The sequence below is a fragment of the Sturnira hondurensis genome, unplaced genomic scaffold, assembly GCF_014824575.4.
Source record: "Sturnira hondurensis isolate 20B ecotype Veracruz unplaced genomic scaffold, ASM1482457v3 Scaffold0019006, whole genome shotgun sequence".
Lineage (NCBI taxonomy): Eukaryota > Metazoa > Chordata > Mammalia > Chiroptera > Phyllostomidae > Sturnira > Sturnira hondurensis.
Window position 1 is genome coordinate 5,688,206 of NW_028091637.1, and position 27,601 is coordinate 5,715,806.

Consider the following 27,601-nt stretch of genomic DNA (forward strand, 5'->3'; position numbering starts at 1 on the left):
GATTATCTATATGTTAAAAGAAAACAAAATAAAGAAGGCTATTATGTATTTTTATGGTCTTCAGCCATCTGTAGGCCCCAAATAGATCATTATCCATGTGGCAAATTTCAGAAAATTATTAATTTCTTGTGTGTAATGGATGAAATTGGTGCCCCACCCAAATAGCCCAGCACTTCTCACTTGGTGAAAATCTGATACCATCCACCTGCATGCCTGCTTTCCTTGAAGCCTTCCCTGGCTTTTGGAGCATCACCTTGCTGCCTGCATGTCAGGCTGGACTTGCCAGAGACATCCCAGTTCTCCTGACCCAGCCCTCCACCAACTGGAGTCATTGTATCAATACCCAGCTAGGGGGACAACTCTGAGGTGTGTTCTAGCTACCTTCCTCCTCTTCCTCACTTCCTCACTTCCCTTCTAGTGTTCTCTGAGATCACCTCCCAAATAGGTTTTAGTTCTTTAATCTCTGTCTCAAGGTTTGCTTCTGGGACACTCCCCACTAAAGATATCATGAACCCATGGCTCATCACCTTACAATTGTTCAGAGTTTTAATTCTCACAAACAGAATGAATCAGCGCTTTTTGACTTCAATTATACAACTGACACTTGCAGTGGCTGAGCTAAAAAACCTTAACCAGTGAGACTATATTGCAAAAGGCCTATACTATAACGGAGCAGATTTAATGTGATTTCAGCCTGTTGTTCCCCAAAAGCCTTTTTATTGTGGAGCTCCAAATGTCAATATCTGTAGGCCTTTACTGAGGTACCTATTCATTTCTAGAGAAGAATTCCATCATCTCCGTCCTGAGGAATTATAAGCCCCATTCTGGCATTCTGAGATCCTGGAGGAAGGTTTGCTGAGAGCTCACAATTTAATGTAATCTTCATGTTTTGACTTTGTGTTTTTTACCTTTGACTTTATCTATGTTGTATGTCTAAAGCTTCAAGACTCTCTGTTTCCATTTTTTCTAACAATGGACCTCCACTTTTTTCAGAGATGGTCAGAGTTGCTTACAGAAGGTGAGAATGGTAACCACCATATACGTTAACTTAACTAATATTCCTCTTCTCAGCCCCATGCCTTTATCCATACTGCATGGGCTCTCCAGTGCCTGGGACATTCCAGGGTAGAGCAAGAGACATGGATTTCCCCTTGGTTTCCATTTAGCATACTGTTAGGTTTCATCTTCCTCAGCTGTGTCAGTAATAACTCTTTCAACTAAGGCCATGTTTCTGCTGCTGTTGCCCTCCTTTCTAGTTCTTTTTGTCCCTGTAGCCTTATTTTTTCTTGCCCGGTCCTTTTATGTAATTCTAGTGGGAACCCAAGATGAAATAGAGAGAAGCATTTGGATTGAGACTACCACGTTTAACAAAAGCTAGAAGTTGTTTTTCAAAGAAATATGGGCTAAGGGTATCAGGCATCATGAGTCCCCCAGTCCTTCCAGGTTTGCAAAGAGCATGATCTCAGAGTGTGCTGCATTATATGGATTCTCTGTAGAGTTTTATTTTTATAACAGGGAAGAAAAAAGACCTAAGGTAAGAGTTGGATTTACTTTGCTGTGCAAATGTAGAGCAGGATGCAGTGGTTGGGATGGATGGAGAGATTGGGGGGCTGGGGAGCTGGGGAAATTGAGCACAAAAGAAAAGAAAAAAGAAAAAAACTCGTAGGCCTGGACAACAGTGCAGTGATTGCTGGGGGTTGGGGGTGGAAGGAGGTGGAGGTGCGTATGGGGAGATAAATGGGGATGGACAGAGACTTGACTTGAGGTGGTGAACACACAATATAGTGTACAGATGATGTGTTATGGAATTGTGCACCTGAAACCTGTATAATTGTGTTAACAAATGTCACCCCAGTAAATTCAATAAATTTTTTAAAAAGACATACAAGCCTTTCATATTTCTCTGGAAGTTGTGCTTTTTTTTTGAACAGTAAAATGTAGTTTTATTTAACCAGCTGAATTTAGAATATTTAGTGCCAAAACATTTGTTTTGTTTTGCTCTAAGGGAAAAATCTTAAGAGCTTGAATATTTACTCACACAGTGAGTCTTCAGAAGGATTGAAACAGGGTCAGTGGGCTAGATAAACAGGACCATTTTTCAGTCAATATTTTGAAAAACTCTGAGGGCCAAGAAGAGGAACCAAAACAGATATTTATTAAAATGATCTAAGTTAATAAAAAATTAAGATGTGCCTAATGAAGCATAAGCCTAGAATATAAAAGAGAAAAAATCATTACCTTAAAAATAGGTGGTTATACAAGATCTGTTCGGAAAAATCAAGCCATTGTTAATATAACACAAACAGTTTGGGTGACATCAATGTAGCCTGGCAGCCAAGGAGAGTGGACTGGAATGCACATGAACGAGCAATGACAACTTCACTGTACTAGTCAGTGGGGACAGTAGATGCTGTTGAGTGAGCATGTGTACTGTGTGCCTGTCACATTCAAAATGACTGAGTAGAGCTACAAATCTGCATCAAATTTTGAAATTAAGCTTGAACATTCCTCTGCAGAAACTATTTGGATGAATCAGAAGGCTTTCAGGGACAATGCACTGAGTGCAGCACCAATACAAGTGGGGCACAAATGCTTCAAAGATGGTCAAGAATCTGTTGAAAGTGACCCACATTCTGGAAGGCCTGCAACAAGCAGAACACCCGAGAATTTTGAACGTGTACAGGCTGCAATCAACAAAGATTGGCAACTGACAGTGCGAGAACCAGAAGCTGAACTGGGGATTCTAAAAACTACCGTACTGTGTCTGAGATTTTTTTAAATTTTTATTTATTTAATTTTTATTTTTTATTTAATTCTTGTTCAAGTACAGTTTTCTGTCTTATATTCCCAGCCCTGCCCCCCTCCCAGTGCTCCCCACTTCCCTCCCATTTCCACCCTCCACCTTAGTTATTGTCAATGTGCCCTTTATACTTGTTCATGTGAGTCCATCCCCTTTTCCCCAGTGATTCTCTCTTCTCTCCCCTCTGGTCCCTGTCAGCCTGCTCTGTATTTCAGTGTCATTGGTCATATTTTGCTTACTTGTTTGTTTTGTTGTTTAGATTCCTGTTAACAGTGATATCATATGGTATTTGTCTTTCACTGCCTGGCTTATTTCGCTCAGTATAATGCTTTCCAGTTCCATCCATAATGTTGCAAAGGGTAGGAGTTCCTTCTTCCTTTCTGCAGCATTGAATTCCATTGTGTAAATTACCATAGTTTTTTGATCCAGCCATTTACCGATGGGCATCTAGGTTGCTTTCAACTCTTGGCTATCGTAAATTGTGCTGTTATGAACATCGGGGTGCATAGGTTCTTTTGGATTGGTGTTTCAGGGTTCTTAGGATATACTCCTAATAGTGGAATTGCTGGGTCAAAAGGCACATTCATTTTTAGTTTTCTTAGAAAATTCCATACTGTTTTCCACAGTGGTTGTACCAGTCTGCAATCCCACCAACAGTGAACTAGGGTCCCCTTTTCCCCACAACCTCTCCAGCACTTGTTGTTTGTTTCTTTGTTTATCATAGCCATTCTGACTGGTGTAAAGTGGTATCTCATTGTGGTTTTAATTTGCATCTCTCTGATAGCTAGCGATATCGAGCATCTTTTCATGTATCTCTGGATCCTCTGTATGTCCTCCTTGAGAAGTGTCTGCTCAAGTCCTTTGCCCATTTTTTAATTGGGTTGCTCGTCTTCTTTGAATGGAGTCGTGTGAGTTCTTTGTATATTTTGGAGATTAAACCTTTGTCTGAGGTATCATTAGCAAATATGTTTTCCCAAACTGTTGCTTCTCTTTTTATCTTGATACTGTTTTCCTTAGCCATGCAGAAGCTTTTAATTTTGATGAGATCCCATTTGTTGATTCTTTCCTTTATGTCCCTTGCTCTAGGGGACATATCAAAAAAAATATTGCTGCATGGAATATCTGATATTTTCTTGCCAGTGCTCCCCTCTAGGGCTTTAATAGTTTCACAGATTATATTTAAGTCTTTTATCCACCTTGAATTAATTTTGGTGTATGGTGTAAGTTGGTGCTCAAGTTTCATTTTTTTTTTTTGCATGTAGCTGTTCAGTTCTCCCAACTGTGCCTGAGATTTTGACACAGGATCTTGGCATGAAATGTGTTGTGGCAAAATTTGTTTTGTGGCTTCTGCTACCAGAGCAGAAGGACATTGTGCTGTAGTTCCTAATGACTTGATTCAAACTGCTACCAGTGAACAAGATTTCCTCCAGATGGTCATAACTGGAGATGAATCATGTGTCTATGATCTTGATGCAAAGGACCAGTCATCCCAGATGGAAGTCACCTGGTTCTCCACACCCAAAGAAAGAAAGTACAACAAATTCTCAGCAAGATCATGCCCATGTTAACTGTGTTTTTTGATTGGGAAGGTGTTGTCCCTCATGAGTACACCCCTCCAGGCCGGCCCAACAATTAATAAGGAGTACTACACCTCAATGTTCCTCATTGGTTGAGAGATGCAATACAATGAAAACAGCCACAGCTACAGACAACTGGTGATTGGTAGCTTCATCATAACAACACACCCGCTCATGCATTACATCTTATGCAGAGTTTTTGGCAAAACATCAAATCACCTAGGTGACTCAGCCCCACTACAGCCCAGATTTGGCACCCTGAAACTTTTGGCTTTCCCCAAAACTAAAATCACCTTTGAAAGGGAAGAAATTTCAGACCACTGATGAGATTCAGGAAAATACAACAGGGCAGTGGCTGGTGATTCCAACAGAGGATTTTGCAGGGTGTTTGGAACAGTGGAAGAGACACTTGAGAGAACTATGTGATGTCCCAAGGTGCCTACTTGGAAGGGGACTGAGGCATCATTATCCTATGTACAATGGCTCTTTTAACTTGTATTGTCTTCAATCAATGTTTCTATTTTTCATATTGTATGGCTAGGTACTTGGATGGATAGTTTCTGGACAGACCTTTTGTGTGTATGTGTGTGTATGTGTGTGTGCGTGTGTGTGTGTGCGTGTGTGTGTTTAACCAATGGCAACCAAGACCCAGGTCAGAAGCAATGCTTTAAACTATTCTCCTACCATTAAAATTAAAAACTTGCCATGTTTGTAACCAAGAATCTCAATAACAGCAAGTGACTTCATTCTATATCAAAGGTACATGTTTTAAATTGGACTCAGGTTGGCATGTCAAAAGAATAAAGAAATTATTTCACCTGAGGGAAACATAATAAATTTGTAAGAGATATAAATATTAAAGTGCAGCTAATATTAAAATTTCAGTTGTACTTCCTGAGGATTACCCAAGTCACCAAGTATAGAAATATTGAATAATTTTTTTTCATCACAAGGGCTGCAACTAAGATAAGAAATCATTAACTACCAGGGGTTTTAGCTGGTGCTGAGTCTTTCACTGTGGAATGGCTAAATTATGACTACATTAACAGTGGCAAATGGTATCTTATGTTGTATATGCCAGGGAAAAGTGGTTCAATCTCGGTGTGCTTATTTTCTATTTGATTTCTAACATAGTTTGGTCATGTGAAGTACTTAGGGAGTATGGTAGGGGAAATAATACAAGGTAACTATTATAAGACTCCAAATAGTACATTCCTCAGGTTTCATCAGCAAACAACTAAAGTATACAAGAATACATCAGGACTGGCGGATGCTAGCTTCTCCCTTCAATTGCTTATGCCTGAACTGTGAAATTAGAGAAGCGAAATGAAAGATGCTGCCTTACACTTTATACCAAAAGAATCCCAGGATACAGTAAATACTAATTACTTTACTACAATATCCAGTTGCAGAGTAAAATGAGGCCTTTGACATCAGTGAAAAGGAGGGGCAGGTTCATCGGGGATAGATGAAAGAAAGATAGATAGATGATAAATAGAATGAATAAAGAAATGAATATCTCTTTCAGTTTATAAATAAGTGTTTTTAATAAATCTAATAATTCAAACAGACAACTTGTTTATGGAAATGCAAGGAAGATAAGCCTCTTTTTGTGCCCAATTTTCTTGGCACACAAAAGAGTTTCACTTAAAAAATGAACTCTAAATTCTGCCTAGGATTTAATAACTTTAAATGACAGAATTTATTAAGTAAGAACTTTGGCAAAAGTGATAGGCAGCCTTAAGTTCTTTTATGAGACTGTTTTCTAAATATTAGAGATGCCAACTAGAGTTAAGAGCCATCTTGTACTTAAACATGCCAATGTAAAGAACACATGCCAAAGAGAGACCCTCACCACCACTGTGAGATGGATCTGCACTGAGAAAGTCAGTGGTAATATCAGGAATCAGGTAGCAGATGCGTCAGCATCGTGTCAAGTTTCAAGAGAAATGTTTCCCTATGAGAAACTTCAAAGTAGGCATAATGTGTACATGCCACAGCCGAAGAGTAACACCTAATAAAATCCACAGCAGGCAACAAATACAACCAGTCAAATTTAGCAAATGTAGCAGATTCATGAGCCTAAAGATACACTCTTTTTAAGCCATTAGATTTTGATTGGTTGCACAGCAATAGATAATCACAGCAGCTACTAATTAGTTACCCCAGACAATCAATTAGTTTAACATGCTAGGCGTGAAATAAAAGCTTGGACTCAGAGACTTATCTTTTAGAATTATTGACAATATGTTAAAAGATAACCAAAGGTTCTACCTTTTTTATAAGTCATCCTTAACCACAACATTGAGGAACCCATTAAAACTCCATTTTCAAATCTAACTCTACTGTTTCCTTGACTATTAAAATCCTCACATGCACACTCATACACACATACCCAGATGCTAGTGTCTTGATGCTCTAAAGGTATAATTTTAAATATATGTTTCCATGAATCTAGGAATGAAAATTTAAGAGTAACCAACACAAAATTGGTTTGATCACAAAAACAATCTTCAAAATAAGAAATGAAATGGATGGGCATCTAGGTTGCTTCCAACTCTTGGCTATCGTAAATTGTGCTGTTATGAACATCGGGTGCATAGGTTCTTTTGGATTGGTGCTTCAGGGTTTTTAGGATCGGTAAATGACTGGATCAAAAAGTTATGGTACATTTACACAATGGAATTCTATGCTGCAGAAAGGAAGAAGGAACTCCTACCCTTTGCAACATCATGGATGGAACTGGAAAGCATTATGCTGAGCGAAATAAGCCAGGTGGTAAAAGACAAATACCATATGATATCACTGTTAACAGGAATCTAAACAACAAAACATACAAGCAAGCAAAATATGACCAATGACACTCAAATATGGAACAGGATGACAGGGTCCAGAGAGGATTGGGGAGAGAATCATAGGGGAAAAGGGGATGGACTCACATGAACAAATATAAAGGGCACATGGACAATAACGAAGGTGGGGGGTGGAAATGGGAGGGAGATGGGGAGCACTGTGGGGGCAGGGCTGGGAATATAAGACAGAAAACTGTACTTGAACAAGAATTAAATAAAAATTAAAATTAAAAATTAAAAAAAATGAAACAGAGTTAAAAGTTGGACAATATAGAACTCTTTATTTAAACAGGAGATAGGAAAGAAGAAAAGGAGATGCAAACAGAAAAGATGGTAACAAAAACTTAGATATGGTTTAAAAAGTTCCTTATTTAAAAAATAGAAAATTGTGAAAGAAAAACTCAAATATTTTTCAGGTGTCTGGAAAGGGTTAGAATTCTAACCTGATCACTTCACATCACTTGCAATGGTCAGTGGACTCCTGCTGGTTCTGTCATAAAGCTGGAGGTATATTGATTTTCTAAGAGTACAGGTTTCCCAATTTGGACACTATTGTTCTTTGGAGTCTTTGTTTTACATGAGAGATCACTCCATAGACCAATAATCAACTCATTTTGTATAGGTCACTGAACAATGGTCCGTAGTAATGATCCTGAAAATGCTATCTGTCCCATGCTAAATTTCCCCTCGTAAGAGGCAGGAAGAAATACCTGTTATAATCTTTCTCTTCATCTCAAACTCTCTACCACCCTGAAGAAGGATGGTATGCTTAATGAGCACCATTAAGATATCACTTCCTCCCTAAGAATTACATGGTGACTTACATTTTTGATCAATTTTTCACTTGTGTAGATTTTTAGACATATGTCTGAATGAAGTTTTCTTACAGTAGATGTAAACTCAGAAAATTCAAAGACAGAATCATAATTTCAGGAAATGTATGGGGCCTGGGGGATTATTTCAAAGATGAGTTTACTACAGCCTTAAATAACTAAGGACATACAACTAATTACCAGTAAGAGTGAAACTAGAACCCAGGCCTTATAGAATGTACCAGAACTGTTCATAACTTTTTATAAATCTATCAATATAATACTAGAGAACAGTCAGTCAAAAAGCTGAGAGTTTGCTTTTGTAATCTCATGGTTTAGCATATATCCTATGTAAACATATGGCTCTCCATCACATTTCTATAGCTGGTAGGTGGCAAATATTAACTATGAAGTCTTGTTGCCTCTGCCAGGCAGAAGAAGGAAGGGATTCCAAGTGGAATCCTTTAGAATTATTGACAATATGTTAAAATCTTCCTTAGTTTTCCATTCTGGAACTAAGGAATTTCTTAGAAACTCCTATGCCATAAACCTAAAACCAAGTTCAGAGATTTCACTAACTCATCTGTCCATTAACTTCAACCTCCTGTAAAATTTCATAAATATTTACCATAATAGCAGATCTAGTATTTTCATTAATAATTATAAAATATTGGAAGTAGAAAACATCTTAGAAATTTTCTAGTTCTTCATTGATACATGAAGAAACAAAGACACAGAGAGGTGACTTGCCTGAGGTGTCACAGGTGATTCATACCAGATCGTTGACTCGAATTCAAATCTTTTAATCTCACTCCAGGGTCTTTTTACTATTCCTCGGGGGTAAAGGACAAATATTGGGTAGCTCTTCAGTTTTTTGTTCTTCTACTAAGCAATTTTTGATTCAAGTGTTTATGAACCAGTCCTTCCAAGACAAAAACACTAACAAGAATGCTTACAATAGAAAGAAAACAAAATCATTCATTTTATTCATCTATTGCATAAGCAGCATACACTCTTCCAGGTAGAAAGAACTTGCATTTCAATGGGGAAGAGGAGAGTAAAGACAGAACGTCTAAAGAAAATAAGCAAATAGGTCGAATAAGTTTGTATGTTTATTCCACCTAAGAAGAAAATAAAACAAAATGAAAGGGAGAGAGTTACTACTTGAGACCAAAGAAGACCCTTCTGAGGCATAAACTCTTACCCTAAAAGCTGAATGGCTACAAGGAGCCAGCCACACGAGGGTCTGGGAGGCCCACTCCAGATCATGGAGGCAGAGGGCCTGAATCTGGAAGGAGCATGGCAAAATAATCCAGGAGGAGAATGGCCACTGTGGCTGGAATGCAATGACTGAGGGAGAGAGTGGAAGGTAATGAAGTCAGAGAGAACTAGGAGCTCTGGCATGCGGATGATAAGATGTTTGTACTTTATTTTTAATGTTAAGGGATCTAGTTGAAGGTTTTACAGAGGAAAAACACAATTTTTCATTGATTTTTCTTTTTAAATCACCATGACTGCCTGTGTGGGGAACAGATTACAGTGATGCCACTATACTTTGGTCAATATTTTGTGACATGCAACAGAGAATAAAACAACCTAATCAGATAACACAAGGCAAAAAGAGCTGAAATTATTTGGACACTGTTTTGTCAAACCAAGTGGGGAAAGAAAGTTACAGAAAAGGACAGCTGAAATCTGGAAACCTATACATCAGGCTGATGACAAAGAAAGGACCTTGCAATCCAGTGACACCAATACAGTTTAAGAATTCAGAAATTTTGAAGATAGTCATTAAAACTCATGGTAAAAATTATGTGGTCAAGATTAGTCTGTTTTGTAATAGTCAAAGTAGTGAATCTTAATGAGAATATTAATGCACTACATTTTTAATCTATCTTATTTTCACATTCTCTTCTCTTGACTTTGATCATTTATTCAACTTCTTTATGAGCTGTCCTTGAGGGAGTAGAGAGGCCTTCTAAGCAATTTGCCTCGTTTGTCCTGGAGACCAAAGCAACCTGTTGAAGTGCCTTTATAAGTGATAGGTCTGACCCCTGTAATATATATGAAAAGATTCCACAAGAGGTAAATAGGCATCATTTGTCAGTAAGGAACTATGTTAGTACATGTATTTTATTAATGTCATCTCATGAATCTTTAAAATAAGGTAAGTTTTGCTTTTTCCATTTTCCAGATAAGAAAGTTGAGGTTCAGAATGTTTGGCAAACTGTCTTGGGTCATATGGCCAGTAAATGGCAAAGTTGACATTTTTATCCAGGAGACTAGGGGCCCCCCAAACCAAGACCTTCTCCTTGGACTATCCAGAAAGAATTCTTTACGCTATAGGAAAACCTTAGGTAGCGTTCTGGCTGGCCTTCTGGTAGACCTTGTGGGACCTGGAGTACATACCCATTTTCAGTCATTATTAATCACCCTCTCATCACTAATGGGAATATTCCTATGTATTTTTAAAAACTTTAGCGATAATTAATTGGATAGAAAATTAGGATTAGTGTAGCATTAAAATAGCTCTAAAGTTGTTTTTTATAAAACAACTTTTAAAAAGGTTGGATGCCATGTAAAATTTACTCCCACTTCGATTGTAGTTCAGTAATGCAAATTGTTTTCCTTTCAGTGCTAATTTAATGCTCCCCTGAACTGGCTCCCATGGTTTCAGGAGCTGGCCTCCAAACAGCCATGCTTCATTGATGACTCCTACCATGAGAAATTCATTTTCTGCTTGACTTTGTAAGTGAAATTACACTCTGACACCGCTCCTTTCTGCTGTCACTGAAAGGTATTAATGTAACGTGGCACCAGAAATTTATTTGCAAGGTTGTCTTCTATTATATCCTTTGGTCTGAAGTGCCTTTTTAGACCCCTGTGACAAAGGGGTGAAGTGGGAAAACACTCACTGTGGCCAGAAAATCATACAAATTGTTGCGTCTCCAGATTTAGAAGAAGGCAACATTTTCAGAGCTGTCTTAATTATAAAAGAAAACTGCTCTCTGGAGAAAGAACTATATAGATGGGTATATTCTGCTATCAAATATCAAGATTAAGTTTGTCTTTAAATAGGATGTTTATTCTAAGTCAGAAATTGTTAGAGGGCATACTATCCTTCAGAAAGGGAAGTGGGGTTTTTTTTTTCACATCAGATGGGTAATGATGTAACAAGATTTCAGGGAGGCACAGCTCACACAAAAGCATGAATACTTAATTATCATGCTTATGAACTAGTGTCCAAAAGGATCTGGAGATTTTCTTGATATTGAAACTCATTGTTCAGAGTATGTTTACAGAAGCAAGATGTTTAACGTCAGAATGAAGTTTCTGGGAGGGTTTCCCTGTTGATCGACTTTGTGCTTTCTCCATTCTCAGAGAATAAAACCAACCTCAGTTAAGGAGCAGCTTGTTTAGGTACTCTGATCTGAAGACAACTCACTCAAGATTCTTCCAGCATCCTGTTAATATCCTTTGCCAACTCACCACGATTTATTAATTACACTGGGTCGGCCATTTTTCTACCCAATTTGTGCTCATGGGTCATCTACACATGCCCCTGAGTTATCTCCCAGGGCCTTATTTTCACACCCAAAGTGAACAACTCACACCCGCCTCCTTGTGTTACTGTGTTAGTACAATATGGTGAGTGGTTTGTGTCCTGAGTAACCCTGCTGACAGTTGAGCGTACCTTTCATGCTGATTGCTATGTTCCTAGCAAAAGCACGTGATAGGAAAACAGAAGCTATTTGTTGAATAAATAAATGAGCAAATAATACCAGGGTAGGTGCTTTTCTTCCAAAGCTGCACAAACCATGTTAAACTTCCAGAATCAAAATTACAGAAAGAAACAGACCTTAATTTTGGTGACTTCTAGGTACTGTTGGGCTCTGAATTAATCTATTTGTCACTACCTTTATACTTTGGGTTTTGTTATTTAGTGGTTATTATTTATTTATATTTTTCTACCAAGTGTTGTCTAGTTATTTTTAAAATGCTATCTGAACTTGAATGTGGGCTACTGTTTGGTTCTCTGTAGGTTTGATATATTTTTTCGTTTTAACTTTTACCAGTGGTAAGTCTTATAGACCAAATTGACTATGACAGTCCATTTTTAAAAATCTGTTTTATGCCCTGGCCAGGAAGCTTAGTTGGTTAAAGCATCATCCCAATACACCAAGGTTGCAGGTTTGAGCCCCAGGGTCAGGGCACATACAAGAATCAACTAATGAATGTACAAATAAGTAGAACAACAAGTCAATGTCTCTCTCTTCCTCCCCTTCTCTAAAATCAATAAATAAAAAAAATAAAAATAAGTGAAAAAATAATCTGCTTTTTCTGGGATCTTTCAGAGGTCCTTGTTTTCCAAGTAGCTCTAACATAACTTCTTCCAATTCTCTTGCCTTGGTTCCCAAGGCTGAGTTAAATATTCCTCCCTTGGCTTTCATAACATCCCTTATCACCGCACTATTATTCCTTTCTATTAGAACTGACTATCAGTTCCTCCCATGCTGGACTGTGTGTATGTTAAGAGCCTATGAGCCATTCATTATTTCTTTTTTTATCCAGAACTTAGCGTGGCATTTAACATAGAGTCTTAACATAAGTTAGGTGAATGAGTGGATAATGATAGATAGGCACATACATACATACATACATACATAAAATTTGATGTGGAGGAGTTGAAGACAATCCGGACTCCCTTTGGTCTCTAGCAGAAACTTCAACAAACTTTTGTCCATAATGAATAAATTGACTTTGGAGTCTATACTAAAACTTACATCCATTGTTCAGGTCAGTATGATGCAGGAGTTCTGAGGCCTTTATTTTTTTTTACCAACTTCCCATGTACTAAGATATTTATGCCTAAAACCTAAAATTTCACATGCTATTTGCCCAAGCTGTAAAGATGAGGAAATTATTCCAAGTATCAGCAACCCCTCAGAGTTGATTTTTGAAGAGAGTCTGATGGAGTTTGTAAGTTTGTGGTACTTTCCTGAAATACTTTTGGACATAGGAATATGTAGGCAATGATTATAAAGTTCCACCCTCATGCTCCTAAACCAGCTCTGTGTTAGAATGGAAAAGGACAGACATTTGTTAGGTGAATTACTGCAAGGCATGATGGGGGAAAAGTAATTATACCAAGTGTCCAATCTCAGTTCTCACTGCCTGAAGGTCATTGTTATTAATAATTCCAGGCCCTGGGCTAAGTGAGACTGGCGTACATTAGCGTGTTTCATGCTCACAATAGCTCAGTGAGATCCAGGGCTTTTCACATTTTATGGAAATTAAAATCATGCCAATTTCAATTATGCAAATTTGAAATAATTGAATATAAATTATCAACCCAGTCTAACTTTATTTATAAAACTTCAAATGTAGCAAATGTCTCCCAATTTTAAAGAGTATGAAGAATAGCCAAATTTAAATGACAAGCCTGGGGAATTTTAAATAGTATTTATGCTTTGGTAACATGTAGGTATGCTACTTTTGCTGGAAAATAATAATTATTAGAGTGAAAGCTAATACTTATTGAGCACTGATAAGCACTTCATAGGTATTATCCCCTTTATTTTTCACAAAACACCCTATGGTGTAGGACTATTATTACTATTTCCATGTTGTAATGAGGAAAAGTTGAGTGACCAAAGCAGAACTTGAACTCAGGCAGCCCAGCTCCAGCCTTCATCAAGGCCTTACCTCTCACTTTCCAGAATTAGTCTTGAATTATGTGCATTTTGAATTATTATAACTCTTAGGAGCCCTCCTCTCATAAGATACACCTGCCTCGTAGGTATTATATTCTCGCCTTCAAAAATGAAGAGTAAATGTCAGAGTAGCAAAGTAACTTGTCCAAGCTTCAAAACCATCGAAAGACCCCCTCATCTGCCAGGAACATGAGCTCTTACGTCTAGGTAGTGCCACAGACATTCCAGGAAGTTCGACCTGAGACTCCAAGTCCTCCTGGTCTGTGCCTTTGTGGACTCAGCTGTTGGCTTAATATTGGGTAAACCGAGCCCATATAACCCCTCATGTTCAATCCCTAAGTCTTTTTTCACTTCCCAGATCCATTCAAATACTAACCTTGTCCTAAGAAAAACATACATATGCCAAATTCCTGACCACCCTAACTTATCTCCAACTAAAGTTCAGAAGAATGATCCCTTGAGCACTTTCTCTGAGTAGCCACACTACTCACAGTGTCTGTTCTGTAATTTTAGCACCATCTTGTCAAGCAGCAACCCAAATCAATACATGTCTGACCCAGGCAAATATCAGGGGAGGTGGAGAGAGTTAATCACTAATCACCACTCCACACACCCTTGCTATCAAACTTAGACAGATTTTTGCGGCACCTGGCTTATCCAGTGAAAAACATAAGATGCCTTCTCTCTAGGTTGGCATCAAAATTGACAGAAACTGTATTTATGGAAGCTGAAAATTGATGGCATGCCCTTCTTCTAGTCTCTTAACAGAGCCCCACAGCCAATACAGCAAAGTTTTTGTAGGAGCACAGGTTCACAATTTTGTTGGGTAACAATGGGTCATTTTTGCACCAAAGCTAAAACTTTCTGCCTTTTGTCCTGGTGACAGAGTTAACACTGATTCACCCGAATGTGTGTGTGTGTGTACATGTGGGTACACATGTGCAACAGAATAATGAGAAAGAAAAACATTTTTCCCAGCAGGGCAATCACAGCCTATTCATCATGAACCCTCTTTGGTACAAAATAAATTCCTTGTTTTAGAAGAACAAAAGATCCATAAAATCAGAAGATCCTACCAATCCACAGCTCTGTGTCCTCACTCTTCCCTGGGTAGGTATGGGCACCCAACGCTGATGTGGAAAAGCATTTGCTTCCAGGCCATCTGCAGTTGCTACTGGAGTCAAAACAAAACAAAACAAAACAAAACAAAACAAAACAAAACAAAACAAAAGGATTGTTCAAACCGAGTGCACAGCCCAGTTTCTTCATTCTTATCACCAGCCTCATTATTCAACAATTAAAATTTTCTGCTACCTATAAAGGACTTGACATATAGCACTCTTAATTATTTAAAAACAATCAACTTATGAGTTTTATTTAGAGATGTTGATGCTGAGACCCAGAGAAGTTAAATTTCTTGTCCAAGGTCATACAATGATGGACCCAAGGCTGGAACCTGTAGCAATACCTCTATCCCATCCGAAGCCTTCCTTCCTGGATTGAATACTTAACACACCAAGAAAGTTCTTGATTTCTCCTGATCTTTTCCTCTAAGAGATCGTCCCCTCTCTTCCTGGGCCTGTTAAAGAAGAGACTGTGTGCTATGAAAGGGGCATGGGACCACTTGCCCGGAAGAGCCCATGAAGAAAGGAAAATAAAAAAAGTCAGCCTGCAGGGGTGAGGGTGGTGGAGTAGCCTCCCCTTCCTGTCCTCAGACTGCCTGGGTCTGTGGGGAACCTGGGTCTTGGAGGAAATGTCAGTGCAATGACCTATTCGATAGAGGTCAAGCCCGTACCATTTCAGTTTAGCATAAAAGAGAGTAGTTGCGATTGTGTGATGACGGAAGGAAGGCAGAGAGTGCAGCCGGGAAATTCAGAGGCTCTGGGGCAACTGCAGACTCAGCCATGATGAGAATCTTGGGGCAGACAGATCTTGGCTCTGGGGCTGGGAGTGAATGGAAACCCAACCACAGAAGCTCTCCAGCCCTCTAGTGAAGAACCTTCTGCCTGGTCTGCTTTGGGTCACATGTGAAAAGGAGGTCTGGCCTCCTGCTTACAAACCCAAGAGAAAATAGATGGCAAGCAGTTACAAGTAACAAATAGCCACCTCAGCACATTTTTAAAAGATATTTGAGTTTCCACATATGTTCTCAAATATCTCATGTATTACATTTGAAAACATACTTTCAACATATTTGAAAGCTATTATTTTGCTTGATTCCAAGAAACTCACACTCAAAGAAGTGGAGCCCCGGCTGGTGTAGCTCAATGGGTTGGAGCATCATCTTGTACCTAAAAGTTGTAAGTTCAGTTCTCAGTCGGGGCACATACCTGGGTTGCGGGTTCGATCCCTAGTCCAGGTGTGTACAATCCCCAGGCGGTGTGTACAGGAGGCAACCAACTGATGCTTCTCTCTCTGACACTGATGTTTCTCTTTCTCTCTCCCTCCCTCTCTTTTTAAGAGCAATGAAAAAAAAATGTCCTTTGGTGAAAACAAAACAAACAAACAAACAAAAAAGAATAAGTAGACACTGATATTCTCACTTTTAAGATGAGAAAAGTAAGGCTCGGGGATGCTAAGAGATACAGGTAGGGCCATGAGGGTAGAAGGTGATGGTGTGCAAGCCAAGTGCTTTAAGTTCTTAGAGGTACCAGTCCCCCCAACTTTGTTATATTATATTGGTTGAGCATGTTAGAGAAATAAAAATGGAATCAGGTCCCAACCCGATCAACTAACAAGAGTCTCTGAGTGAAGGACCTAGCATTGTTAATTATTAAAAAGTGCCCCAGGTAATTCTAAAATGCAAACAAAGTTATAAGCCACATATATATAATCACTTGAATGTTAGAAGCAAAAAGATAAACCTGGAATGTGAAGTGTTAAAGGTATGTTCATAATTTGGCTGCATTTTCCATTTAGATGCTACCCTGTTCCAACACAAACTTGAATTTATAACTGCTAACTCTGCAAAAGACAGCCGTCGGAGGAAAGTTAGGGTTGCTAGGGCAATCCAATTCACCACGGAAACCAGCTGAGCGGTGGAGCAACACTGTTTGGAGCAGTCCACAGCTAGAACATGCTCCGTACAAGGGCACGCTCTCTTTGTTTCCTCAAGCAGAAATTGGAACTTTTGTTCCTTTGGCACTGGGAAATCAGCATGTCACTCTTTACTGGAAAGTGTGTTTATGTAGTTAAGGCCTCTGTTTTCGGTCTCTGCCTCAAAGAACAGTGTGGTCCCTATAGAGGGGTAGCAGCCAGCAATCAGAGGTGGCCTTTTTTAAATTCTCCCTGCTGCCCTTAACCCTGTGACGTGTTCCAGTTCTTTTAACTTAAGAACAGGAGTGTGTGTCCCTGAGAAGTTTCTCGGGGAATTAAGTGAGCCTGACTCAGATTATAGACATCTGCTCTCAACTCCCGGTCGGTGGCAGACGCCTTTCCCAGCTTGGTGCTGATAAGGGACAGGAATTGAACCAATGTTTTGTCTCCTGTGTGAAAAATAGGTGAAAGGAAGGATTTGATAACAGCAAATAAGTTACTTTTTTCTGCTGCCTAATTCTCTGCAATGTTACTCTCTACCTAATTTTTTTACAATTTAACTAGAAATGTGCATCACCTTTATGTTTGTTCATTCAGTGTTGTCACTTGTTCCATAATAAATGGTTATTAGTAAATCACTTCAAACATAAATATTTAGGGAATCTACAGTTTTGATCTGAATCTTAACTTCCAGTGCAGGCTTCTGATCACACACCTAAGGTTCCAGATAATGTAAGTTATAGTGCGTAGGAGAGAAATAAAGTCTTCTTGATTGATAAACTTGTGACTCTATTTTATTTTATTTTACTTTATTGAGTTTTGAGAGAAAGAGGATGGGAGAGAGAGAAACATTAGTTTTGCTTTTCCACTTATTTATGCATTCATTGGTTGCTTTTGGATGTGCCCTGACTGGAGGTCGAACCTGCATCCTTGGCCTATTGGGACAATGCTCTAAGCAGCTGAGCTACCCAGCCAGAGCAAACTTGTGAATCTTGAGTGATAAACCAAGTGAAGGCTAATGGTGATTTTATAAATATCCCAGAAGTGAGTTCATGTCAGTATCTCATCTGTGTAAATATCACAATTCAAAGGTTTAAAGGTGATGATGTCTCAAGGTAACTAGAAAGGTGCTTCTTAGTTTTTATTTACTTTTATTTTGTGGATGCCTATCTAGGTATGTGTACAGATGAGCACATGATCCTTCCTTCATGGCCATGATTAAATCTAAGTCAAAGTTTTGCAATTTGACCAGTATCCTTCTTCTGCCTAATTCCCAGTCAACTTTTGGGTACCTAGGTAGCAGCATCTCCCCTCGGCAGACATCCCTGACACCCCACTCCCACTGTGAGTTACCACCTTTCCTCTGTGCTTCATGATACCCTATGTTGACCTTTCCGTGGCAGTGATCATACTGATCACAGAAATTTTAGACTTCAAGTTCCTTGATACAGAGATTAATTTTGTTCATTCATCTGTTCAAAATACATTATTGCCCACTGTGTGACAGGTACTGTCCTGGTCTAGAAGATACAATCAAGATGAAAATCCCTCTCTATATAAAGCTTATATTTGGGGATAAGACCCTGGAAGATTCAAAATGTTTATGTGTTGTGGTAGTGGGGGGTGGGGATGAAATTTCAGAGGGAATAATCAGAGAAGGACTCACTGAGAAGGTGGGAGTTGAGGTACACCTGACGGAAGTACAGGAGAGAGTCAAATGAAATTCTGGAGAAAGAGGGTTCAGGCAGGGGAACAGCATATGCTAAGGCTAAGGCTCTGAGGATTACCATGGCATGTGCAAGGAATAGCAAGATGGCCAGGGACCTCAGAGTGGGAAGAGAGAGAAAGAGCAGAATATGGCCTCTTTGTTGCTGTGCCTAGATTACTGAAGAGACTAAGGAGCTATTTGTTGAATAACAACTAATAAAATTAATAGTAAATTTGGTAGAATACTAAATTATTTATATATTGTTGTCCTCACAATCAATCTAGCATACTTTCTGGTAAGAAATACTCAGTTGTTCCCTCTGCAAACTGAAGAGGTGATCACAGACTCACACAGATTAATGGAAAATCTGGGGTTGCATGCACCGGACTCCCTGAGAGTAGTTGTACTATATTAAATGATAACCCAGTTTTACTCATTGAATTTAACTTATTTGAAGAGAACCTTGATTGTTAAAGTATCACTTTTACTACTCTTATCACTTCCCCATAACTCTCATCGCTGGAGTACACCGTGGCTTTTGAGTAAGCACTGATTACTCTTAATCGTCCATAGTGAGTGAGTATGCTTACTTTCCAAAGGCCTTTTCCTTGATAATTCATTCTCCTGTGGCTTCCTTTTCTCTTTCTCTCTTTCTTTCTTTCTTATTTTTCATAGACCTCGGTCCAAAGCAGTAAGTTAAAGAGAGAGAGTTCCTAGCCATAGCAAGATGAAATGAAGTGATGAGGAGAATGCTTAATCTCATATTTCACAGGTCTGACAAACAAAGCTAGAAGAGAAAAACACATGTCTTCAACCTTCCTCCCCAGAACCATTCCAGTGGGCAAGGAGATGTAAGGGGTGTGTAGGAAGGTTGAGGGGAGATGACATACTTCTAAATAACTGCAAATGAAGGGACAAAATGGGGACCAATTTCATCTGCTCCATATCTTTGTGCTCAACTAGAGGAAAGCAACCTGATGGATTGAGCTTTAAATCTCAAATTATAGCTTCACTGATGAGGCAGTCTTGGGTGAATCATCTGGTCTTATGTGAAGCTCAGTTTCTATATAGAACCTGTAATCAGGTGGGTACTGGACTTATCTGGGGGACCACCCACTTCATAAGTTATATAAATATCTAACCACTAAGCTGTACATGTGAAACTAACCTAATTGTAAATGTCAACTGTAATTGAAAAATAAAATAAGTTTTTTAAAAAATCTGCATTGGAGGGCTGGGATAAGGATTAAATGAATAATATGTATGAAAATATTAAGAAACTAATGAAGAATTATCAAAAAAGAAAAACATTCTGTGAATTAAAATAAATGTAACAGAAAATAAAATGAATTGGTGGGGAAGCAGGCAAATATTTGTCTTGAATGATTCTTTTCATATTGTTTGAAAAATAAAAGGTGATCATGGCCCTTGGCTAAACAGCAATTCTCTGGATACCAGGTGCTCTCAGCTCTACCTCCAGAACACACCTTTTCTCTGTCCGCCGCTTCCCTTTTGCGGGGCTACAGAAGCCAGCACCACGGCGCTGTGCAGTAGCCCCCCGACCACTATTTCCGAATCCCAACCTCTCCGCTTTAAGTCTTTTCCACACAAACAGCTAAAGTGATCTCTAAAATTATTGGGTTTGCCAAAAGGTTCATTTGTTTTTTCCCATAAGATGGCCTAGTAGCACTTGGTTGTTTTTAACTTCACGTGAAACACTTTTGTTAGACTGTATTGTGTCAGTGTGCATTGTAAAAAAACATCAAAATTAGCGAACTCTTGTGTAGCCATTGTAATATTGAAGATGGAATGTACACAACATTTTCTGCATATTATGTTTTATTATTTCGAGAAAGGTAAAAATGCAACTGAAATGTAAAAAATAAAAATAAAAAAGATTTGTGCAGTGTGTGGAGAAGATGCTGTGACTAATCAAATGTGTCAAAAGTGGGCTGCACAGTTTCGTGCTGGAGATTTCTCACTGTGCAATGCTCCACGGTCAACTGGCCAGTTGAAGTTGATAATAATCAAATCAAGATATTGAGAACAAGCAATATTCTACCACGTGGGAAAAAACCAACATATTCAAAATATCCAAGTCAATAAAGTTATTGTTAAATGTTGGCAACACAAATGGGTGTTTCTCTCTCTCTCTCTCTTTCTCTTTCTTCCTCCCCCCTCCTTCCCTCTCTCTCTCTCTAGCCAATAAAAAACTTTTTAATATATATATTTTAACAACCTTATCAGGGGATCTTTATAGCAACACCTCTGCGGCAGCACATGAAAAGGTTAGAGCTGTTTTCAGTAATTCTGTGAATAATATGACATTTAAAGAATAGGGAAAATAAAAGGATAAATAAAAGTAGTTTCAAAATTTGGGGAAACTATGTAGCAGAGATTGATTCATTTTCTTTCAGCTGCCTGCTGAAATATACATGAAAAATAAAAGTACTTAAACTAAGAATATCGGTCCATAATTGGACAAATGTCAGAATCCATTCTTACTACTCAGACATAGATGGGGTCTGTAGTAATTCTATGCAGTGCAGATAACTTCAAAATATACAGAAAAATTTCAGGGTTCAGAATTTCACAGCTGGGTAAACAAAGATGGAATGAATGCCCTCTGGTCCGATGGAACCTCCATGATCTGCTAAATCCTGGAAACCCCTCCAAGGATGGTGACAAGAGCCTCCTTTCCAACTGAAGGATCTGAGACAGGGAATCTGATACAAACGAGCAGGACAATATAGGCGGCCAAGAAAAACGGACCCATCTTGTTTTGGAAAACACCAAGCCAGAAAAGATTTCATTCATTTTAAATTGAATTAATACCCTTCCAGAGATAATGTAAACATTCCCACCAATGCATAAAAAATGCTTAGGACAGTACTTTTAAACTCCAAATAATTTCTTTTAAACTTCAAATAATTTATACCTATGATTGGTACTAAATTTAAAAGGCACCACCACCAATATGATGATTAGCAAAATATTCTGAACTATGAGTGAGGGACCAATATTCAAGATGAGAAAATCATACTTTAAAAAGTACTAAAGCAAACCAATAAACATTTTGAGCTAGCAACTTTGTAATGCCAATAAAATTTGAAAAGTAACAAATCATATAAATCATGTAATAAAAAAGGGGCTAATTGAGGTATAAGAAGAGATAAAAAGTAGAACTGAGTGAGAAAGGAAATGTTTCCTACATTTGATACAGATTTAATTTTGCTTTACCTTAATATCTTTCTCTCTTTTTAATAATATCTGTTATAAGTTTCTGATCCTTAGAAGTGTTGAAAATGGTATTAATTTTGCACCAACCATCTTATAGCCATTTTATTTATTTTATTTTTTTTATTTTTAATTTGCTTTTATTATATTTTCCCATTATCATTTTTCCCCATTATACTGTGTCCCCCACCCCTTCAATCACTACACTGCAATCCATGTCCATGAGTCCATTTTCCTCTTAGATGAAATCTAATGAACAAACTAAACCAAAAGCAGAATAGAAACAGACTTGTTTCTGTTTTAATTCTCTGTGTGAGGGCTCCCAAAGGCTGATAAATAAATAATTATTATATTATTTCAGTAGAATACTCAGATCTCTTGTGTGACTCCTCTGCGAAACATATTTGGAACTATTACACTCCCCTAGTTTTTTTTTTTAAGGCATCATTTATCATTTTAAACTTTTGTGCCTTATCAGGAAGAAAGATAGCTTAGTTCCTCTGAGAAATTCCCTAAATGATGAGCCTTGAAAATACATACATGTGCAGGTAAATAAATACACGTGGGCATGACTATTTGCATTAATGACAATCGCAGAACCTTGAAATGATAGGGTGTTTTTTTTCCCTTCAGCAATTTATACACAAAATTTATCTCACAATGGGTTTTAAATGCATTAAGTTATTCAGAACATTTCCCATAGAATGCTCTATTCATTGGTAGAATAAGGTGAAAATACTGATGTTTTAAAGTCATGATGTTTAACAGATGATACCAAGATGTGGTGCAAGGAACAGTGAGTACAATAGACAAGGGCAAGAAGTGGGTTAGAATTTTTATCTACATTTTGTCTGACATTTCTGTGAGCATCTCTACCAGAAGGATGGACTACAACAGTGATGAACAATCCACTGGCCCCAGACCGCCTTACCTGGCAGGTACTTCCCAAAATGGTCCATAATTTTATCTACTATACATTAAATAAATATTGATTGAGCACCCTTCCAGCTAGAGTTTTAACACAGTTTTATGTGCATTAACACTCCCCGTTCTGTGGGACAGTTATAACTATTCCCATTTCACAGATCAGGAAATTGAGCATCAGACACAGTAAGTCACATTGACACTGCCAGAAGAGGAAGAAGCCAAAGATGGTTTATTTTAATCAAATGTTTCCTCTTGCCAGCAGATATTTCACAAAAGAAGAAACTAAAAACTTAAATAAAGGATGATTGCATGAGAAAGTGTTAAAATAATATAAAGTAGATATGAAGCACAGACCAAATGGACCCACGTAGATGGTCTCTGTTGAGGTATCAGGTACATAATAAAATACAGGTGAGCAATGGACGCACACAGCTGAGAAGGTATTAGCAGAGGGACAGGTGTCCTATCACATGACACCAATGCCCCATTTTCTTTTGGTAACTTCCCTTCCTTTAGCAACATAACAGATAATAGCTTGAAAATACAATACTAATCTATTCAGGGGAAATTCAGACACTAACTTAGCAAGGCACTACTAAAACCCGAAAAATGTCTAGAGAGCCCTCTAGACAGGTGAGATTTTTTTCAGAAAATTTGTCAACAGAGAACTCCCTGAACACTCATACAATCCCTAAAAAGTCCTTCTGAAGGTAAACTCAGTGCTGGTGGGGAAATGAAGGCTCTGAAAGATTTCCGGGGCCTCCCATGCTGTCTCTGGTACAATGGGTAGTGAGTTTATTTCTCTCTGGGGAAAAGCAGGAAAAGCAACAAATTCCGACCCTTTGGTGTTGAGAAACAGATCTGCTGCCCACCGCACCTCATTAGTGGCAGTGTTTATCTTGAGAAGGGAGGGCCGTTCATTTCCTCTGCCACAGAGATAAGGAAACATGAGTCATTTCAATTGCAGAGAGCGTATAAAAAATTACTGAGTCTGAGGAAGTTTTGCCTGCAGTGTATTTTAGCAGGAGTTAAGCAGACAGGATTAAATCCAACCTTCCCAAAACCGCACAAAGAAGGTTTTATCACGGCCAGGAACTGGGCAATATTAAGTCAGTGCTTAGATTATATAACTCGGCTCCAGATAATGCATGAAAACAATCAATAAATGGCATTGGCCTGAGTGAATAGATAACTGACCCATAAGGAAGATAGAAAAGCAGAGAGAGTGGATTTATGAACAGGATTTATCTGCAGAGAGGCTTGGTCTGAATCTCACATGCACATCCCAAGAAGGAAAGGAGAATAGAATCTACTAACTCTGTGCCTTGTGAGGGTGTGAGGTAAGAGTCCCTGCAGTTGGGAAACAACTAAACCTTGGAGGGCTGAGTTGAGGGCTTCATTTGACAGCTGGCTTTCTTAGACTCATCTGTCCATAGGGCAAGTATGCCCGATGCCCAGAGATCAGCTATGGACAACATGAAAGAGCAGAGTTATATTGAAAAGGATCTTGGTCTTTGGAACTCTGTTTCCTCATAGTGTCTACCTTTCCCATCTGCCCACTTAGTATTTACCTCTTATTGATTTATTTACCTCTTGATTCCCAAGATACTTTTCCAAAAGTCTCACCCAAAGCCTCCCATCAAGAGCTGTAAACCACAATGGCCACAATCCCAAACCCACCAGGTAACCCAGAGAAAAGAGGAACTGATCTAACTGATTAGCAAGGGGAAATCACAGAAGGAAGGGTTTGGGGACGAGAATACAGGTTATCTGATCCATCATCTCCTGTTAGTTGCCTGCCCACTCCCTTGCCTCTCCTTAGCTTCAGAAGTGTTCATAGTATTATATCCATTTCTAGTTTCTGCTTCTTGGTCTGTCCTGAGCTCTCAACTACCTTCAGAGGGGTCTTTCCCACTCTATCCATAGAGTGTTAGACTCCTTTTTCCTGGAAAAAGGAGAAAAGGGACCTACCAGGCGCCTTTCACCTTCAGAAAAGCCTCCTCAGCCCCTATCTTCCTTTACCTATATAGCTCTCCTCTTACCCATCCACCAAATGTCCGGAATAACAGCCCAATCCAAAGGAAAGGAACTCACTGAACCTTATGAGGAAAACATTCTCTGGAAGAAAGAAGGCAAAGCACTCTATCACCCTTTTGTAATATTTCACAGTATTGTTCTGTTATTGCCTTTAGTCCCCCACCCTTGGCTTTACTTATTCTACCTCCAAATTGCTCTTTTGTGGTGAATTTGCTGCTTAATTTTCCGTGTTGAAAGGATGACCATGCTCCAGGAGCCAAAAATAAACAGTGATTACCCAGGGCGGCTTGCCAGAGCGAAAGGGGCTCGACGGCCATGCCACTGGGGTGCTGACCCCTCCACCCTATCACAGGGCAGAAGCTGCAGGGAAAGGCCAGTAGGAGGGCCCACACCTGAATCAAGAGAGGCATAATCAGTGAGGACCAGCCAGGCAGCCTCCCCACCCTCCACCAGTGCCAGTGAGGGGCTGACTTACAGTGTTACATGGGGCAGGGAGTTCAAGGTTAACTCCGGACTTGGACTGTCAGGTGAAAACTCTCTGTCTCACCTCTTCTCTTCTCCCTCATCCATCTCCTACCCTGGCCATTGGCAGGGACAATTAATTGCTAGCAATTGCAGGATAAAATGAGGCAAGAAAAAGGAAAAAAAATGTGCTCCACTCTCACCCCAGTCCTCCACGGAGGAAGGGAGATGACCTAAAAATCAAGGTCTGTGCTTTGATTATTCTTTGGAACAGATCGTTTTCAATTGCTAGCCTGAGTTTAAAATTGTGATTTAAAGTGATGGTGAGATTTTCTATTATAGGAGAGTGACCGGAAAGATCCCGGACTTGTTTCCTAAGTTTTGCCTAAGTTTCCACCCAGGAGCAGGGGAGGGATCATGTCCATGGCTTACATTTTAAAGGCAGAGTGGGAGCACGGGGGAAGCATTCTCAGATCACCTGTCACGAATTTTTTCTATTTAATACACTGGTTACAGTGACGTCCAGGCCTGATGTATTCAAGTATTACCTCCTAAAACATTTCCCCCTTCTCTGCACTTAGATCACTTCAGACTTATAGATGTTGATGTAGGAGTGGGTTCCATTTGAAAAGTATTTCTGGTGGATTCCATTAAGTTACATAAACAGTGTTAATTTGGTCCTTCATCAACACACAGCGTGTTCTTTAGCTGATGAATGTTATAGAAAGCCACCGACATCAGAGGTAGACAGGCATTGACGAGACATTGACAAGGCCTATATACCTATTGATTGATGTTTAACTCAGAAACCAGCTGCTTGTCTTTACACATCTGCTGATGATATTAGTCATAATAACATTTATACCTGTTCTTTGGGGTTTTGTATAAAGTTCAAGTCTTATGATTATTAATCATGTATAAAATAACTGTTAATACTCAGTGATTTATGAAAACAATATAATGGATATAAAATACAGAAAAAAGTGAGACAGAAGGCAAAATTCAGAGCATGGTCATTCAAAGGATGGAAATGACCCAGAGTATTGTTTTTGCAATGAAGGCCATAAGATCTGACTGCCTCCCATTGACCTGCCCTCCCCTTTTGGAAAAATACAGCCTCCATTCCTATTTCATGGTTGCAGCATTGCACCAGCCCTAACGGTTCACCATTTCAACAAGAAGACTTTAATATCAAGATTTCCTAGACATGAGTTTTCCTAGCACTGTGAGACCACAACATCCAACCAAAGGTCGATCATCGATGTATCCTTCACATTGATTTATGAGCAACAGGGGAAATGTGAATGAAAAAGCATTCTGTAATTAATCATAAATTCCTCACTGGGCAGGTCAGGTTGGTAGTTATGCCCCAGGCCTAAAATTTCTTTACTGAAAGATTTTTAAGCAAGCCCTGTCCATTGTTCGTGTTCATCGAGGTTAACACATCTTTGAAGTGCCAGAAACAATACCCCTTGAAGGTATAACCAATTCCCACCTGGCTTTCTCTCACCTTCATGTAGCCTTCTTGACCTTCCCTCCTTAATTTCAAATGCATAACAGAAACTCCAAAACTGTCATTCTGTAGATTATATGAGAACTTGCTCTCAGGCAATTGTTATCAGTTTGGGCTTATACAAAAAAAATCTCTTCTAAAATATTCCACAGCTTTGAATGTTTCTTATATCAAAAATACACACAGACTGTGTGTATATGTATAGACCATGTATATGCACAATATATACATGTGCATAGACCCTGGATATACACACAGACCAGGTATGACAATGTCCAAACCTGTGGAAAATTTTTTCAAGCTTTTGGGAGCCACACTGATGATATATGCTGGGGAGCAAGATATCAAATGCCCTGGAGAATAATAATTCTGCAGCTTCTTTTATGCATCTAAAATTAAAGAGGGACTTAAGTAAGGAAGACGACATGAAGGCGGGAGAAAGCCGGCTGGGGGTCGGATTAGGAGCTAGTGATGATTATGTACTCTCATGCTTTAGAAGGAGGGTTTGAAAGGGAGTATTGCAAAGAAGCATTAACCTCGATGTACAGAAACAACGGGTAGGATTTGCTTAAGCCTTTTACTGAAGAAGTGATGGTAGGTCTGCGGTGTGACTGCGCACCATACCCTGCCCAGTTAGGAATTTATGAGCAGATCACCCTGTGAGGTTACTTTCCATAGAACCTCATAGAACCTCTTTTTTTCCCACATACCTAGACCATGTATGTGTACCTAGACCATGTAAATTGCAGACAGAAAAAACAGGTGCTGTAATAAGTCATAAATTCCTAGCTGGGCAAGTCATGGTCGGCAGTAATACTGAAGGTCTATAACTTCTTTAGTGAAAAAAATGTGTTTTGAGCAAGCCCTGAGCATTGTTCCTGTGCAACTAAGTAAACGTGCCTCTGAAATGCCAGAAGTAATATTGT

General features: G+C 39.0%; 1 long non-coding RNA gene and 1 other non-coding gene across 2 annotated transcripts; one reads left to right on the plus strand and one right to left on the minus strand.

The window, feature by feature from the left end:
• The first annotated feature begins 2,641 nt into the window (after positions 1-2,641).
• On the plus strand, positions 2,642-25,775 carry LOC119004101 (uncharacterized). Its single transcript, XR_005070111.1, has 3 exons — positions 2,642-2,755; positions 25,197-25,202; positions 25,762-25,775. It is a non-coding gene; the product is annotated as an uncharacterized LOC119004101 (long non-coding RNA).
• On the minus strand, positions 11,194-11,294 carry LOC119004137 (small nucleolar RNA U13). Its single transcript, XR_005070130.1, has one exon. It is a non-coding gene; the product is annotated as a small nucleolar RNA U13 (small nucleolar RNA).
• Positions 25,776-27,601: the final 1,826 nt, after the last annotated feature.